Source organism: Lolium perenne, chromosome 1 (assembly GCF_019359855.2).
Source record: "Lolium perenne isolate Kyuss_39 chromosome 1, Kyuss_2.0, whole genome shotgun sequence".
NCBI classification, from domain to species: Eukaryota; Viridiplantae; Streptophyta; class Magnoliopsida; order Poales; family Poaceae; genus Lolium; species Lolium perenne.
The window spans coordinates 33938892-33958441 of record NC_067244.2 but is presented as its reverse complement, the minus strand read 5'-3'; positions in this window follow the sequence as shown (position 1 = coordinate 33958441).

The following is a 19550-nucleotide window of genomic DNA, read 5'->3' as shown; positions in this document are numbered from 1 at the left end:
AAGTATATGCTTGTAACTCCAAGAGGGAGTATTTATACTCGATAGTGGGTTCATGCCTCTAGTAATCTGGAAGTGTGACAATAACTTCTAAGATTGTAGATGTGATGTTGCTACTAGGGACAAAAACAACAATGCTTTGTCTAAGGATAATTCTATTCTTTACTTTACACACATTGCTTAATGTGATAATCTGTTGCTTGCAACTTAATACCGAAAGGGGTGCAGACGCTAATCGGAAGGTGGATTATTAGTCATAGACGCAATTGGATTACGGTCTATGTATTATGTTGTAATGCCCAAATGAATATCATAGTAATCATCTTGTCATGTATGGTCTTTATTCTGTCAATTGCCCAGCTGTAATTTGTTCACCCAACATGTTATTTATCTTGATGGAGAGACGCCTCTAGTGAACTGTGGACCCCAGTCCTTTCTTTTACACTGATAAATTCATCTTGTTCTGTTTACTTACTGCAAACACTGTTTTTTTTAATTCCACTGCAAACAAACATCTCTTTCCACACTATACGGTTAATCCTTTGTTTTCAGCAAAACAGGTGAGATTGACAATCTCACTGTAAGTTGGGGCAAAGTATTTTGGTTGTGTTGTGTGCAGGTTCCACGTTGTTGCTAACGCCAGTAGTGCGCCCTGCCAAAAGTCAGCTACCAAACCCTTCAGAAGTCATTCATTTTTCCTACTGGTCGATTAAACCTTGGTTTCTTACTGAGGGAAAACTTGCTACTGTTCTCATCATACCTTCCTCTTGGGGTTCCCCAACGGTGTGCAACTGCGCAACATCAAGCTCTTTTTCTGGCGCCGTTGCCGAGGAGAAAGAGGATTTCTGCAAGGGGAGTCTCTCATATCCAATCTCTTCACTTTGTTATTGTTTTGCTTAGTTTATTTTACTTTTTCTTGTTTGCTTCTTTATATCAAAAACACAAAAAATAGTTTCTTTTATAGTTTTTATTTTGTTGCTTTATTTTTAGCTCATTATGTTCTTCCCTAAGCACGTTCTGAAAGACCTATCAATAGGTAGTGGTTCTATAATTGGGAGAGACATGATTGAAGAATCCTTCAATCATGTTAGTAAGCATAAAGATATTGAGGATAGATCCTTAATAGAACTTCCTCCTAATTATGAAACTGTTGCAGCTTATTTAGTTCAAATGTTAGAGGCTTGGTTTGTTAACCTTAACCCCATAATGCAGCAAATGTTTCTTAAGCTTCATGAAGTTGAGGATGATGAAAAAAGAGATTTTATCCTGGAAACTTTGCTTAAAGAATTTAGAGACATTGTTATAGAAGCTAGGAAAGTTTTTGATCGGTTTAAGATGCATGCTCATGTGTAGATGTTATTGGGAAACTTGAAAAGATAGACAAAACCAAACCTGAAAATAGGGAACAAATCAAAATAGCAATACCTTTCAAACTCGTAGGAATGCATGAAGCTTTGAAAAAGAATTTTGATTGGATTGTTCCTGAAAACCCATTTGATGAAAGTACTGAACCCAAAATTATTGAGAGAGGGTCTTCTAAAACTTATATGGATAAAATAAAATTCCTTGTTGAAAAGACTTCTGGCATTGATCTTGATGCTTCTTCACTTGAAAATACTTGATGCGGCTCTTTTTCAGCGCCTAGATGAAACGCGTTAAAGAAAAGCACTCTTGGGAGATAACCCATGTTTTATTTTTGTAATTTTTCATTTGTTGAGTCTTGGAAGTTATTACCTCTGTAATAACATCTCCTTATCATTTTTATTTCGTTTTTGTGCCAAGAATAGCCTCTAATAGGAAGAAAGTAAGATTTGTGAGGTTGCTGTCCTGAAACAGATTCTGTGCTGTCACAAAAAAATTCGTATTCCCAGCCAGAACGTAATTTTGAGCTGACGATTTTTAAGCATATGCCCCAGGTTATTATTTAACTTTCGTTAGTTATGCACTTTTCAATATGAGCAAAAGAGGATTTTCAAAAAAATCGATCATTCTCTGATGTTCTGTTTTGACAGTTTTCTGCCACTATTTGCATTTGCCTCTTAATCTCTTTCTTTTTTTAGTTCTTTTGATGGAAAGAGCTTTTTGAAGAAGTTTCTACAGTAGCTAATGTTTTAATGGATGTTTGACATATTTTAGAACTGAACCCAAGTGGATTTGTTATTTTGATTGCACTAATGCTGCTAATGAGAATTGTGTGAAGTTTTGTATGAAGGAAGTTTTCAAGTGTAGGGAGAGAAGAATGATGTAATGAGATGAAGAATGGACAAAAGCTCAAGCTTGGGGATGCCCATTTCACCCCAAGAAATATCCAAGAGGTACAAGCGTCAAAGCTTGGGGATGCCCAAGGCATCTCCTCTTCATCAACAAAGCATCAGGTCATCTTTCTAGACGCTATATTTTTATTGCTTCATATGCTATGTGTTGTTCTTGGAGCGTCTTTATTTCTGTTTTTAGTTTTTTTTGTTTTTTTTTGCTGTATCATATGGTTGGATCCCAGCATATTTGTTTTGGAGAATGACACGCTCCGTTTTAATTGCATACAACACTCTAGTTTTCACTCCTATTGTTCTGCGAGTGTTCTCTTTTGCTAGTACTGCGTTTAGTTCTTGTTTTCCACTCGTATTTTGTTCAGAGCTTGTTAGTTTTCTTTATTAAGGTATGATTATCTCTCTGGTCTTTATTGATTATTATCTATGAGAGTTGTTTCAAATAAATTGATTGGTGTTGGAGACGAGTAAAATGTTTCATGCTTATAGTGATGCAAAAGGGAGCTTGTCTAGAGTGCGGCACAGACTTTGACATGTCATGTTGTATGTTATTTTAATTATATGCTTATTGGTTATTGTTGTAGCATGACTTGTCTCAAATAGCCGAGAGTGCTTAATGTGCCATTGAAACAATCATGTGTTGTTTCCATCATAAAAAGCATTCTCCTTTGATGCTTTATTGGGTTGACTTGGCACATGTTTACATCATGTTATGACTAGAAACCATTCACTTAAAGCCTCTATGATCATTTAGTTTTTGACTTGTAATATCACTTTATGCTTTGATTAATACTGTTTTGTCGTTATTGATCATTATTGCTCTCTTAGTTGGTCGCTCCCAGTCTTTTGCTAGCCTTCACTTGTACTGAGTATGAGAACTACTCATACATCCAACTCCTAAAAACCGAAGTTTGCCAATTGTGTACACCATACCTACCTATATGTGGTATTTCACCTCCACTCCAAAGTGAAATGCTTGTGTGCTACCTTTAGACCTTCAAAGATTATTACCTATTTTGTGTTTTGTTTTAGATCATGAGAAAGTGTTGAATGCTTTATCATGTTTTTCATGTTTATTATGGCTTCAAACTTTGACTAGCATGCACCATGTGCTAGTCCTTAATTTTGCAAAAGAGCACGCGCAGGTGCCCACCCACTAAATATAAATTGAACCAATAATCTAAATCTCCTAACACTATGTACTTGAGAAATCATGAACTTAGCTTGTTTAAACAAAGGAGAAGAGGAACTTTATTGTTCTCTCTATGGGAGCCCCTTTGAAGCCATTAAACATGAAGGGATGATAGAACATTTGATGCCATTCGTTGACATAGACATGCATACCTCTCAAAATATATTTTCAACACCTATATTGTATTAAAAAAAGGTCTAGCACATGAGTAATCTTGCTTCCCTCTGTGCAGGGCCTTTCTTTTACTTTTATGTTGAGTCGCCATCTTCTTGCTTTATGCACCAATTAATAGAGCATAGTTGTCATTCTGAGTATAATGTGCATAGTCCCAAAATTTATTATTGATTGATTCATGATTATGTTATTGCTTGTTCTCAAATTACTTGTATCTAGTCACCCTTCGAACTTTAAATGTGTCCTAGCATTTATGTTTTGCTACTTCATAAAGGATAACTTGAGTACCACTTTGCTATGTTTTCTCTATGCTAAAAAACAAACAGTTTCTTTTAGTGCACAATTATTCATGATCCTTTGTTTGAGTTACTTCTCATGTTGTAACATAGTTCCTAAGTTCTATTGTTAGAATTATATCTATCATGCCTATGTTTAGAGTACTTAGATCCCAGCTCACAATGCTTTTACAATAACTTGATAAAGATTGTGTTGGCTTCATGTCACATATTTTTGTTATCACTTACCTACTCGAGGACGAGCAGGAGTTAAGCTTGGGGATGCTGATACGTTGAAAACGTATCTATAATTTTTGATGCTCCATTCTTGTTTTACACCTATTTCTAAATGTTTTTTTACACTTCGTTGCACTTTTATACATTTTTCGGAACTAACCTATTGACAAGATGCCACATTGCCAGTTCCCTGTCTTCTGCTATTTTGTATTTCAAAAAAGTTGTACATGAAATATTCTCAGAATTGGATGAAACAAAAGCCGAAGTTCCTATTTTACTTTAACAAAGACGGAGTCCGGAGGAGAGACGAAGTGGTGCCACGAGGCGGCCTCACCAGCCCTTGACACGGCCCATGCCCTGGACGCGCCTAGGGATGGTGTGGGGCCCTCGGGCACCCACCGACCTCGCCCTTCCTCCTATTTATTCACTTGTTCAGGAAAAACCTAAATACGCGAGCCTCCATCCACGAAAAGTTCCGTCGCGGCCGCCATCGCTGACCCTAGCTCGGGAGGGTTCTGAAGCTCTTCCCGGCACCCTTCCGGAGAGAGAGATCATCACCAGAGGCCTCTACATCGCCATGCCCGCCTCCTAAGTGATGCGTGAGTAGTTCATCTCTGGACTACGGGTCCATAGCAGTAGCTAGATGGTTGTATTCTCCAATTTATGCTTCATGTTTAGATCTTGTGAGCTGCCTATCATGATCAAGATCATCTTTATGTAATGCTACATGTTGTGTTTGCTGGGATCCGATGAATATTAAATACTATGGTTGAGATCGATTATATACTTGTCATATGTTATTTATGATCTTGCATGCTCTCCGTTGCTAGTAGATGCTTTGGCCAAGTACATGCTTGTAACTCCAAGAGGGAGTATTTATGCTCGATAGTGGGTTCATGCCTCTAGTAATCAGGAAGAGTTACAATAACTTCTAAGATTTTAGATGTGTTGTTGCTACTAGGGAGAAAACAACAATGCTTTGTCTAAGGATAATTCTATTGTTTACTTTACACACATTGGACAGCAGCGTACCTCATAAACCGTATGCCGTCTAGGATACTTGGTATGAAGTCTCCAGCCGAACTTCTCTTGGGCCAAAGGGAGTTCAAGGTGCCTGGCGTGGTGCTATCATCACATTGATCTACCCGCCCTTCTATTACCTTCCCTAGCTTTCGTGTTTGAGTAGTAGCGCCAGGTTTCGATTCGGATGCAAACTTAGCACAATGCCCGGTAAGCTAAACACTCGATTCTACATCTCCGGGAATGCAACGAACTTCTACTTCTAGATAGGTCTAATAGATAGACTGTAATGCGATAATCTGTTGCTTGCAACTTAATACTGAAAGGGGTGCGGACGCTAACTGGAAGGTGGATTATTAGTCATAGACGCAGTTGGATTACGGTCTATGTATTATGTTTTAGGGATTTCTATTTTCGTGCCCTCGGGTCCTTAGTTGTGCTCAGTTTTCCCCAGCCGCTTAGTTTTTCCTCAGTTTTGCCCAAGCCCTTGTCTGAAACCCTCACAAGAAGCTCGGACGGGAGGAATCCCGTTTAGTTGACCGTTGGTTGGTGCTGACAAGTGGGGCCGCTGTTGGTGCCCCGCAGTGGACACATCTCCACTTATCCAGATCATCATGGGACCCACAACTTGTCCACGTTAGCGCGCCAGACACACAGCTTACCCAGATGACCGTTGCAAAATGGGAGCCCGAGCCAGAGCCAGCCCCGCGCCCGTGCCCGTGCCATTGCTTCCCCTATCTTTCCCCGCGCCCAATCGTTCTTCTTCTCCGCCAGCGGCAGCCCTTCTCCGGCAGCGGGTGATGTCTAGTTTCTCTTTGACATCCCGTTCTTCATGGCCGCAGTATGGACCCATGCCTTTGACAAGATGCCCTGCTGCCCACGCCAGGAGCCTCTGAAGCGGTCGATCTGTAAGACATACGACAACGGCAACCGTGGACGTGAGTTCCTTGCATGCGAGAGCTTGCCATATAGAGAGGGGGATAAGGTTAGATCTCGCTCCAATTGCTCGGTTTTCTCTCGATTTTCTTGTTATCCCCTCGAATTTGGTATTTAGGGTTCACGTTGTTATTTTCAGATCCTGAAGAAATGCTGGCATTTCGAGTGGATCAATGTGTACGTTCAGAGGCTTCAGTTGTAGGAATCAATTGGCGCTATTGGTGAGCGCAATTTGGGAGGGGGGACTTGCTGTACAGAATGCGGCGGAGAGAGGAGCCATTCCAATTATGCATAATGCTCCCAATGCAGAACTGGTGGAAGTGAAGGGATAACTGAAGAAAATGAACAAGCAGTCAAGGCAGCTGATCGAGTTGAAGAAGCAAGCTAATCTGATGGCTGGTTGTTTTTTTGTTGTATAATTGCGATCGTATTCTTATCATTGCTCATCAGGCGCTAGAAGTTGTTACAAGGGATCCCTTGTTACAAATCCATTATTCAGTTACAAAGTTAGTGTGTGCATTCACCGAAATTGCCAAAAAATTAAGTGTTAGGGAATATAGGAATGCTAAAAATAGTTGATAATTGTTAGAGGGGTGACAAATAATGCATTCACCGAAATCCCACAAATATGTATGTCTCATGTTTATACCAAAATTATACCACTTTTGGGACGTTTCAAATAACCAAAACTATATACCAAACTATATTCTCTAAAAGAAAAGGAATGCTAAAGAAAGTTGATAATTGTTAGAGGGGTGATAAATAATCCATTCACCGAAATCCCCCAAATATGCCAAGTATGTATGTCTCATGTTTATACCAAAATTATACCACTTTTGGGACGTTTCAAATAACCAAAACTATATCCCAAACTATATTCCCTAAAAGAAAAGGAATGCTAAAGATAGTTGATAATTGTTAGAGGAGTGATAAATAATCCATTCACCGAAAGCCCCCAAATATGCCAAATATGTATCTCTCATGTTTCTACCAAAACTATATTCCCTAAACGAAAAGGAATGCTAAAGATAGTTGATAATTGTTAGAGGGGTGATAAATAATCCATTCACCAAAATCCGTCAAATATGTATGCCTCATGTTTATACCAAAATTATACCACTTTTGGGCCGTTTCAAATTACCAAAACTAAATCCCAAACTATATTCCCTAAAAGAAAAGGAATGCTAAAGAGAGTTGATAATTGTTAGAGGGGTGACAAATAATGCATTCACCGAAATCCGCAAATATGTATGTCTCTTGTTTACACCAAAATTATACCATTTTTTAGTTTAACATTTTTAGATCGTGGAAAATAATGCATAAATAGAGGGAATATAGTTACGCGGCAAACTCGTTATTGCACATAAATAGAGGGGTGGCACTCTCCACCGACAGAGAGAGAGGGGTGGCCACGAAGAGAGAGAGAGGGGTGGCCACGAAGAGACGGAGAGGGGTATACTGCCCGTTAGATCAGTGTATCAACGGTTGGTGGAGTCGGTCCGTGTGACAACGGCTCAACCAATCAGGATAAGTTTGGGCTTCTGTGAGCATTTGTGACAGTACTTGAGGGCAAAACTGAGTAGTACTAAGAAACAAAGGGCGCGTAAATAGTAAATAGACTAAGGGATTCAAACAAAAGAATTACAAAATGAAAAATGCATGTTTTGTACAATATAATTCATATTGGGCTACATCAAATTATTTGCAATTCAAATATACATGAGTGTGACAATTATGGTCTCATTTAGACAAACTATGTTTTGGGGAAGATGTTTTGCAAAGGGGTTTGAGTGGAAAACCATGCATCTTCATAGCTACTAGTGATTCTGAGAAGTGGCAATTTGTGGTAAAACTTGATTTATCTATGTTTGTTAAGGTTTCCTAGGTGGCAGGTTGCGTAGGAAGACTCCATGAGTAGGTGCCACTATGTTTTTAAATTTTTTTTTGGATTTTTTTGCGCATGAAATGACTCAATTAGCTATGTTAATCTTATTTGTTGACTCTCTGTTGACCAGCTACTTGAGGGTAAAACTGAGTATATTGCACTTGCCAGTCTAAGTACTCGAGGGGAAAACTGAGTACAGATAAAATTTCTGTATAAGGCCCGAGGTTATAACTGAGTACACCAAACGTCCCAGGGTTATACTCGTGTCGCGGTGCACGCTGCAGCCGTTCATAGCGGACGCGTGTTGCGGTACACGCCACCTTCGTCTTTATAGAGCCCCTCTTTCTCTCCCTCGACGCTTGCCCACTCTCTCATTATCACTGCAACCGCCTCTCCTGTCCCATCATCTTCTCCACAACCGAAGAAAAACCCCTGAAAAAAACTGCCGGCGATGGAGAAGAATGAGATGCCCATTGTCGGTGCATCAGCCGCCGGCGCATCGGCCGCCGCTGCTGTCCACAACTGGCGCGTGGTTGACGTGGGAGGTTTGATGGCGGTTGACGGGCTTGATGGAGTGTCTTGATTCGTCCCCGGCAACGGCGCCAGAAAAGTGCTTGATGTCTACGGGTGCTTCTATTCTTGTAGACAGTGTTGGGCCTCCAAGAGCAGAGGTTTGTAGAACGGCAGCAAGTTTTCCCTTAAGTGGATCACCCAAGGTTTATCGAACTCAGGGAGGAAGAGGTCAAAGATATCCCTCTCAAGCAACCCTGCAATCACGATACAAGAAGTCTCTTGTGTCCCCAACACACCTAATACACTTGTCAGATGTATAGGTGCAATAGTTCGGCGAAGAGATAGTGAAATACAAGTAGTATGGATGTATATGAGTGGTAATAGCAATCGGAAATAAAGATGGCAGCGAGTAAACATGCAACAGAACAGTAAATAAGCGGTGTTTGCAGTACTGGAAACAAGGCCTAGGGATCCTACTTTCACTAGTGGACACTCTCAACATTGATCACATAATAAATAAGTTCTCTTCCTTTGTGCTACATATACTCTTGTTTGATAACAAACACCATTCGTTGTGTAGGGCTACAAGAGCACCTCAATGCCGGAGTTAACAAGCGCCACAACATTCGGTATTCATGTTTAAGTAACCTTTAGAGCATAATAGATCTTTGCAATTTAAACCAAGTACTAACATAGCATACACACTGTCACCATTACACTATGAAAGGAGGAATAGATCACATCAATACTATCATAGTAATAATTAACTCCATAACCTACAAGAGATTATGATCATAACCTACGCCAAGTACTACACGATGCACACACTGTCACCATTACACCGTGAAGGAGGAATAGAATACTTTAATAACATCACAAGAGTAGCACATAGACTAATAGTGATACAATGCTCATCATATGGCTCTCAATTATGTGATACGTCTCCGACGTATCGATAATTTCTTATGTTCCATGCCATATTATTGATGATACCTACATGTTTTATGCACACTTTATGTCATATTCGTGCATTTTCTGGAACTAACCTATTAACAAGATGCCGAAGAGCTAGTTGCTGTTTTCTGCTGTTTTTGGTTTCAGAAATCCTAGTAACGAAATATTCTCGGAATTGGACGAAATCAACGCCCAAGGTCCTATTTTGCCACGAAGCTTCCGGAAGACCGAAGAGGAGTCGAAGTGGGGCCACGAGGCGCCGCCACCATAGGGCGGCGCGGCCAGGCCCTGGCCGCGCCGACCTATGGTGTGGGGCCCTCGTGTGGCCCCCCACGTTGCCCTTCCGCCTACTTAAAGCCTCCGTCGCGAAACCCCCAGTACCGAGAGCCACGATACGGAAAACCTTACTGAGACGCCGCCGCCGCCAATCCCATCTCGGGGGATTCTGGAGATCTCCTTCGGCACCCTGCCGGAGAGGGGATTCATCTCCCGGAGGACTCTTCACCGCCATGGTCGCCTCCGGAGTGATGAGTGAGTAGTTCACCCCTGGACTATGGGTCCATAGCAGTAGCTAGATGGTTGTCTTCTCCTCATTGTGCTTCATTGTTGGATCTTGTGAGCTGCCTAACATGATCAAGATCATCTTTCTGTAATACTATATGTTGTGTTTGTCGGGATCCGATGGATAGAGAATACCATGTTATGTTAATTATCAAGTTATTACCTATGTGTTGTTTATGATCTTGCATGCTCTCCGTTATTAGTAGAGGCTCTGGCCAAGTTTTTGCTCTTAACTCCAAGAGGGAGTATTTATGCTCGATAGTGGGTTCATGCCTCCATTGATACCTCGGACAGTGACAGAAAGTTCTAAGGTTGTGTTGTGCTGTTGCCACTAGGGATAAAACATTGATGCTATGTCTAAGGATGTAGTTGTTGATTACATTACGCACCATACTTAGTGCAATTGTCTGTTGCTTTGCAACTTAATACTGGAAGGGGTTCGGATGATAACCTGAAGGTGGACTTTTTAGGCATAGATGCAGTTGGATGGCGGTCTATGTACTTTGTCGTAATGCCCAATTAAATCTCACTATACTTATCATGACATGTATGTGCATTGTTATGCTCTCTCTATTTGTCAATTGCCCGACTGTAATTTGTTCACCCAACATGCTTTTATCTTATGGGAGAGACACCTCTAGTGAACTGTGGACCCCGGTCCATTATTTTATACTGAAATACAAATCTGCTGCAATACTTGTTTTTACTGTTTTCTTGCAAACAATCATCTTCCACACAATACGGTTAATCCTTTGTTACAGCAAGCCGGTGAGATTGACAACCTCACTGTTTCGTTGGGGCAAAGTACTTTGGTTGTGTTGTGCAGGTTCCACGTTGGCGCCGGAATCTCTGGTGTTGCGCCGCACTACATCCCGCCGCCATCAACCTTCAACGTGCTTCTTGGCTCCTCCTGGTTCGATAAACCTTGGTTTCTTTCTGAGGGAAAACTTGCTGCTGTGCGCATCATACCTTCCTCTTGGGGTTCCCAACGAACGTTTGAGTTACACGCCATCAAGCTCTTTTTCTGGCGCCGTTGCCGGGGAGATCAAGACACGCTGCAAGGGGAGTCTCCACTTCCCAATCTCTTTACTTTGTTTTTGTCTTGCTTTATTTTATTTACTACTTTGTTTGCTGCACTTATATCAAAACACAAAAAAATTAGTTGCTAGTTTTACTTTATTTACTATCTTGTTTGCTATATCAAAAACACAAAAAAATTAGTTACTTGCATTTACTTTATTTTAGTTTATTTCATCATGTTTCCTCCTAAGTACACTCTAAAAGACATACCAGTAGGACGTGGGTCTATAATTGGGAAGGATAATATAGAAGATTTTTTCACTCATGTTAGTACCACTGAAGATTTTGAAGATAGACACTTGGTAGAACTTGCTCCTACTTATGAAGTTGCTGTTGCTTCTTTAGTTCACATGTTGGAAACTAAATTTGTTAATCTTAATCCTATAATCCAACACATGTTTCTCACGCTTGGTGATATGGAAGAAGGGGAAAAGAAAGATTTTGTATTAGAAACCCTTCTTAAAGAATTTGGGGGAGTAGCAAGAGAAGCTAGAAAAGTCTTCACTAAATATAATATGCTAGGCTCTTATACCAATTTTGCCAGTACCCTTGAAAAAATGGAAAAAGATAGACAAAAGTATACTAATCAAGTTAATTATGAGGGGGATATTAAAACCTCAATACCATGCAAACTCTTAGGAATGTGCGAGGCACTAGAAAATAATTATGCTTGGCTTGTCCCTGAAAATTTGTTTGATGAGAATAGCAAGCCTAAGACTAATGAAAAGGGAGCCTCTGGAACTTACATAGATAATATACAATGCATAGTTGAGAAAACTCCCAACACCCCTGGTTATGATGTTGATGCTTCATCTCTTGATGTTACTTGATATACACTTTCTGCGCCTAGCTGAAAGGCGTTAAAGAAAAGTGCTTATGGGAGACAACCCATGTTTTTACTACAGTATTTTTGTTTTGAATTTGAGTCTTGGAAGTTGTTTACTACTGTAGCAACCTCTCCTTATCTTAGTTTTATGTTTTGTTGTGCCAAGTAAAGTCTTTGATAGTAAGGTTCATACTAGATTTGGATTACTGCGTAGAAACAGATTTCTTTGCTGTCACGAATCTGGGTCTAATTCTCTGTAGGAAACTCAGAAAATTAAGACAATTTACGTGAGTGATCCTCAGATATGTACGCAACTTTCATTCAATTTGGGCATTTTCATTTGAGCAAGTCTGGTGCCGTAATAAAATCCATCTTTACGGACTGTTCTGTTTTGACAGATTCTGCCTTTTATTTCGCATTGCCTCTTTTGCTATGTTGGATGAATTTCTTTGATCCATTAATGTCCAGTAGCTTTATGCAATGTCCAGAAGTGTAAAGAATGATTGTGTCACCTCTGAACATGTTAATTTTTATTGTGCACTAACCCTCTAATGAGTTGTTTCGAGTTTGGTGTGGAGGAAGTTTTCAAGAATCAAGAGAGGAGTATGATACAATATGATCAAGGAGAGTGAAAGCTCTAAGCTTGGGGATGCCCCGGTGGTTCACCCCTGCATATTCTAAGAAGACTCAAGCGTCTAAGCTTGGGGATGCCCAAGGCATCCCCTTCTTCATCGACAACATTATCAGGTTCCTCCCTTGAAACTATATTTTTATTCCGTCACATCTTATGCACTTTGCTTGGAGCGTCGGTTTGTTTTTGTTTTTTGTTTTTGTTTTTGTTTGAATAAAATGGATCCTAGCATTCACTTTGTGGGAGAGAGACACGCTCCGCTGTAGAATATGGACAAGTATGTCCTTAGGCTCTACTCATAGTATTCATGGCGAAGTTTCTTCTTCGTTAAATTGTTATATGGTTGGAATTGGAAAATGCTACATGTAGTAATTCTAAAATGTCTTGAATAATTTGATACTTGGCAATTGTTGTGCTCATGTTTAAGCTCTTGCATCATATACTTTGCACCCATTAATGAAGAAACACTTAGAGCTTGCTAATTTGGTTTGCATATTTGGTTTCTCTAGAGTCTAGATAATATCTAGTATTGAGTTTTGAACAACAAGGAAGACGGTGTAGAGTCTTATAATGTTTACAATATGTCTTTTATGTGAGTTTTGCTGCACCGTTCATCCTTGTGTTTGTTTCAAATAACCTTGCTAGCCTAAACCTTGTATCGAGAGGGAATACTTCTCATGCATCCAAAATCCTTGAGCCAACCACTATGCCATTTGTGTCTACCATACCTACCTACTACATGGTATTTATCCGCCATTCCAAAGTAAATTGCTTGAGTGCTACCTTTAAAATTCCATCATTCACCTTTGCAATATATAGCTCATGGGACAAATAGCTTAAAAACTATTGTGGTATTGAATATGTACTTATGCACTTTATCTCTTATTAAGTTGCTTGTTGTGCGATAACCATGTTTCTGGGGACGCCATCAACTACTCTTTGTTGAATATCATGTGAGTTGCTATGCATGTCCGTCTTGTCTGAAGTAAGAGAGATCTACCACCTTAATGGTTGGAGCATGCATATTGTTAGAGAAGAACATTGGGCCGCTAACTAAAGCCATGATTCATGGTGGAAGTTTCAGTTTTGGACATATATCCTCAATCTCATATGAGAATAATAATTGTTGCCACATGCTTATGCATTAAAGATGAGTCCATTATCTGTTGTCCATGTTGTCCCGGTATGGATGTCTAAGTTGAGAATAATCAAAAGCGAGAAATCCAAAATGCGAGCTTTCTCCTTAGACCTTTGTACAGGCGGCATGGAGGTACCCCATTGTGACACTTGGTTAAAACATATGTATTGCAATGATCCGGTAGTCCAAGCTAATTAGGACAAGGTGCGGGCACTATTAGTATACTATGCATGAGGCTTGCAACTTGTAAGATATAATTTTCATAACTCATATGCTTTATTACTACCGTTGACAAAATTGTTTCATGTTTTCAAAATAAAAGCTCTAGCACAAATATAGCAATCGATGCTTTCCTCTTTGAAGGACCATTCTTTTTACCTTTTATGTTGAGTCAGTTCACCTATTTCTCTCCACCTCAAGAAGCAAACACTTGTGTGAACTGTGCATTGATTCCTACATACTTGCATATTGCACTTATTATATTACTCTATGTTGACAATTATCCATGAGATACACATGTTATAAGTTGAAAGCAACCGCTGAAACTTAATCTTCCTTTGTGTTGCTTCAATACCTTTACTTTGATTTATTGCTTTATGAGTTAACTCTTATGCAAGACTTATTGATGCTTGTCTTGAAGTACTATTCATGAAAAGTCTTTGCTTTTTGATTCACTTGTTTACTCATGTCATTACCATTGTTTTGATCGCTGCATTCATTACATATGTTTACAAATAGTATGATCAAGGTTATGATGGCATGTCACTTCAGAAATTATCTTTGTTATCGTTTTACCTGCTCGGGACGAGCAGAACTAAGCTTGGGGATGCTGATACGTCTCCGACGTATCGATAATTTCTTATGTTCCATGCCATATTATTGATGATACCTACATGTTTTATGCACACTTTATGTCATATTCGTGCATTTTCTGGAACTAACCTATTAACAAGATGCCGAAGAGCCAGTTGCTGTTTTCTACTGTTTTTGGTTTCAGTAATCCTAGTAACGAAATATTCTCGGAATTGGACGAAATCAATGCCCAGGGTCCTATTTTGCCACGAAGCTTCCGGAAGACCGAAGAGGAGTCGAAGTGGGGCCACGAGGCGCCGCCACCATAGGGCGGCGCGGCCCAGGCCCTAGCCGCGCCGACCTATGGTGTGGGGCCCTCGTGTGGCCCCCCACGTTGCCCTTCCGCCTACTTAAAGCCTCCGTCGCGAAACCCCCAGTACCGAGAGCCACGATACGGAAAACCTTACTGAGACGCCGCCGCCGCCAATCCCATCTCGGGGGATTCTGGAGATCTCCTCCGGCACCCTGCCGGAGAGGGGATTCATCTCCCGGAGGACTCTTGACTGCCATGGTCGTCTCCGGAGTGATGAGTGAGTAGTTCACCCCTGGACTATGGGTCCATAGCAGTAGCTAGATGGTTGTCTTCTCCTCATTGTGCTTCATTGTTGGATCTTGTGAGCTGCCTAACATGATCAAGATCATCTATCTGTAATACTATATGTTGTGTTTGTCGGGATCCGATGGATAGAGAATACCATGTTATGTTAATTATCAAGTTATTACCTATGTGTTGTTTATGATCTTGCATGCTCTCCGTTATTAGTAGAGGCTCTGGCCAAGTTTTTGCTCTTAACTCCAAGAGGGAGTATTTATGCTCGATAGTGGGTTCATGCCTCCATTGATACAGGACAATGTGAGAAAGTTCTAAGGTTGTGTTGTCTTGTTGCCACTAGGGATAAAACATTGATGCTATGTCTAAGGATGTAGTTGTTGATTACATTACGCACCATACTTAATGCAATTGTCTGTTGCTTTGCAACTTAATACTGGAAGGGGTTCGGATGATAACCTGAAGGTGGACTTTTTAGGCATAGATGCAGTTGGATGGCGGTCTATGTACTTTGTCGTAATGCCCAATTAAATCTCACTATACTTATCATGACATGTATGTGCATTGTTATGCTCTCTCTATTTGTCAATTGCCCGACTGTAATTTGTTCACCCAACATGCTTTTATCTTATGGGAGAGACACCTCTAGTGAACTGTGGACCCCGGTCCATTATTTTATACTGAAATACAAATCTGCTGCAATACTTATTTTTACTGTTTTCTTGCAAACAATCATCTTCCACACAATACGGTTAATCCTTTGTTACAGCAAGCCGGTGAGATTGACAACCTCACTGTTTCGTTGGGGCAAAGTACTTTGGTTGTGTTGTGCAGGTTCCACGTTGGCGCCGGAATCTCTGGTGTTGCGCTGCACTACATCCCGCCGCCATCAACCTTCAACGTGCTTCTTGGCTCCTCCTGGTTCGATAAACCTTGGTTTCTTTCTGAGGGAAAACTTGCTGCTGTGCGCATCATACCTTCCTCTTGGGGTTCCCAACGAACGTGTGAGTTACACGCCATCATTATGCAAGGCAATTCATGAGATCATTGTATTGGGGTACAGAGAGAGAGATTAACCACATAGCTACCGGTACAGCCCTTAGCCTCGATGGAGAACTACTCCCTCCTCATGGGAGACAGCAGCGTTGATGAAGATGGCGGTGGTGTCGATGGAGGAGCCTTCCTTGGAGTTATTTTTGACCCCTAGTTTCTGGCTATTTGCCTTTTTCTTTTGATCTCCTGCCCCCTTTGAAACGATGAGGACGCTGTTGGCAGGTCGGTCCCACATGTCATCCTCTATGAACAATAAAAGTTTCTGATGTCTACGGGTGCTTCTATTCTTGTAGACAGTGTTGGGCCTCCAAGAGCAGAGGTTTGTAGAACAGCAGCAAGTTTCCCTTAAGTGGATCACCCAAGGTTTATCGAACTCAGGGAGGAAGAGGTCAAAGATATCCCTCTCAAGCAACCCTGCAATCACGATACAAGAAGTCTCTTGTGTCCCCAACACACCTAATACACTTGTCAGATGTATAGGTGCACTAGTTCGGCGAAGAGATAGTGAAATACAAGTAGTATGGATGAATATGAGCAGTAGTAACGGCGCCAGAAAAGTGCTTGCTGGCGTGCAGTTGATGGTAGTAATATTGCAGGAAGTAAAGATGCAGTAAAACAGTAAACAAGCGATGATTGCAGTATTTGGAAACAAGGCCTAGGGATCATACTTTCACTAGTGGACACTCTCAACATTGATCACATAAATAAATAAGTTCTCTTCCTTTGTGCTACATATACTCTTGTTGGATGATGAACACCACTAATTGCGTAGGGCTACAAGAGCACCTCAATGCCGGAGTTAACAAGCTCCACAACATTCGATATTCATGTTTAAGTAACCTTAAAGCATAATAGATCTTTGCAATTTAAACCGAGTACTAACATAGCATACACACTGTCACCTTTACACTATGAACGGGGGATAAATCACATCAAAACTATCATAGTAATAATTAACTCCATAACCTACAAGAGATTATGATCATAACCTACGCCAAGAACTACACGATGCACACACTGTCACCATTACACCATGAAGGAGGAATAGACTACTTTAATAACATCACAAGAGTAGCAAATAGACTAATAGTGATACAAAGCTCATCATATGGATCTCAATCATGCAAAGCAATTCATGAGATCATTGTATTGGGGTACAGAGAGAGAGATTAACCACATAGCTACCGGTAGAGCCCTCAGCCCCGGTGGAGAACTACTCCCTCCTCATCATAGGAGACAGCAGCGGCGATGAAGATGGCGGTGGTGTCGATGGAGATGCCTTGGGGCACTTCCCCGTCCCGGCGGCGTGCCGGAACAGAGACTTCTGTCCCCCGAATCTTGGCTTCGCGACGGCGGCGGCTCTGGAACTTTTCTCGTATCGTGGCTTATCGGTCTCGAAGATTTAGGTCAGGGGGCTTCTTATAGGCGAAGAGGCGGAGTCGGAAGGGTTACGGGGGCGCCACACAATAGGGGGCGCCCCCCCTCTGGCCGCGCCGCCTTGTTGTGTGGAGGCCCTGGGCCTCCCCTCTGGTGCCTCTCCGGTGTTCTGGAAGCTTCGTGGAAATATAAGATGCTGGGCGTTGATTTCGTCCAATTCCGAGAATATTTCCTTACTAGGATTTCCGAAACCAAAAACAGCAGAAAACAGGAACCGGCACTTCGGCATCTCGTTAATAGGTTAGTTCCGGAAAATGCATAAAAACGATATAAAGTGTGAACAAAACATGTAGGTATTTTCATAAAACTAGCATGGAACATAAGAAATTATAGATACGTTTGAGACGTATCAAGCATCCCCAAGCTTAGTTCCTACTCGCCCTCGAGTAGGTAAACGATAACAAGGATAATTTCTGAAGTGACATGCTACCAACATAATCTTGATCCAATAATGATGTAAAGCATGTGAACTGAGATCAAGTCACTCAAAGCAAATGTCTATATTGATATAAGAGATGATAATGCAAGAGTTAAACAAGCTAGAACTTTTCATGAACTATTGCTTCAAAGACATGAAACCGTACAAAGTTCATTAAAGATGTGTTAAGTATTCAGCGTGGAATTTCTATCCTTCATTCCAAGCATCAAGTAAATTTTCACAACATAAGAAGGATTCAGTCAAGTAAACATAAACATGAACGTCATGAATCAACTGTTTCGAAGTCTACTCAACCGGTGAGCGCAAGCATTTGGTATTAGCACCAGGATGTTATGGCATAAAGAACGTTAATGGGGGTTTGGAAGGCCAAATGGAAGAAAGTTTTACAAAGCTATAAGTGATTATTAGACAAGAGGAAGTCTTATAATCGAAGCTATGCAAGGAGTAGTGATTGCCATGCAACGGATGCACATAGAGCTATATGTGTATGAAAGCTCTCCAATGGAACTAGTGGGGGTGCATCCAACTTGGTTGCTCACGAAGACCTAGAGCACTTTTGAGGAGGCTCATCATTGGAATATACAACCCAAGTTCTATAGTGTAAATTTCCCCACATAGTTATACTAGTAAAACATGAAAACTCTCTCATATGGAGTGTAGGTGCTAAACATGAGCACAAATGATGACTATGAATATGCAGGTGCTAAAACATGAGCACAAGTGTGAATAAAAGATAGTAATGTTGCCCCCTTTTTCTTTATTCCTTTTCTTTTCTTTTTCTTTTCTATTTTTTTCTCTTTCTTTTCTTTTTCTGTTTCTCTTTTTGATGGCCTCCACGGCTCTTTTCACTTTTAGGGGCAACATCCTAATATGACAACACACTTTTTGGTACAAATAACTCATAACGAATGAAACATGGTGTATAAAACTGTATGCCTCTGCCAGTGTAGCAGGATGTGCAATGATCTAGCGTAACATGGGTAAACCACACATCAGCTGTATAGAATCATGCAAAGCAATATGTAAATGATAAATGACAACATGGCATGTAATGTAAAATGGAAGTTGCATGGCAATATATCTCGGAACAGCTATGGAAATGCTGTGGTAGGTAGGTATGGTGGCTGTTTTGAGGAGATGTATGGGCTTATGTGTAGGAGAACAAGAGAAAGTCCTCCCACAGGTTTGGATGTACTGGCGAAGTATGCACAATTCTCAATGTGAGCAAAAGGCAATGCACAATACCGAAGAGGCTAGCAAATTTGGATGGTGGAAGTGCTAAAAACCGTAGCTTAACATTAGTCAAAAAGAACTCACAAGCTTATTGCAAACAACTAGCAGGTTCAACATTAAGAGCATGATTAAAATTTACTCCAACCTTCAGCACAACTTAGTTACTACGATGAACTCTTAGACATGGAAAACTATCAAGTCCAACTACACCTTCAACTATCTTTACTATTATATTGGAGTTGGGGATGGTGTGCCACTTTGACATCAAACATTCGAAAGATCCCAGCCGTCCATAACCCT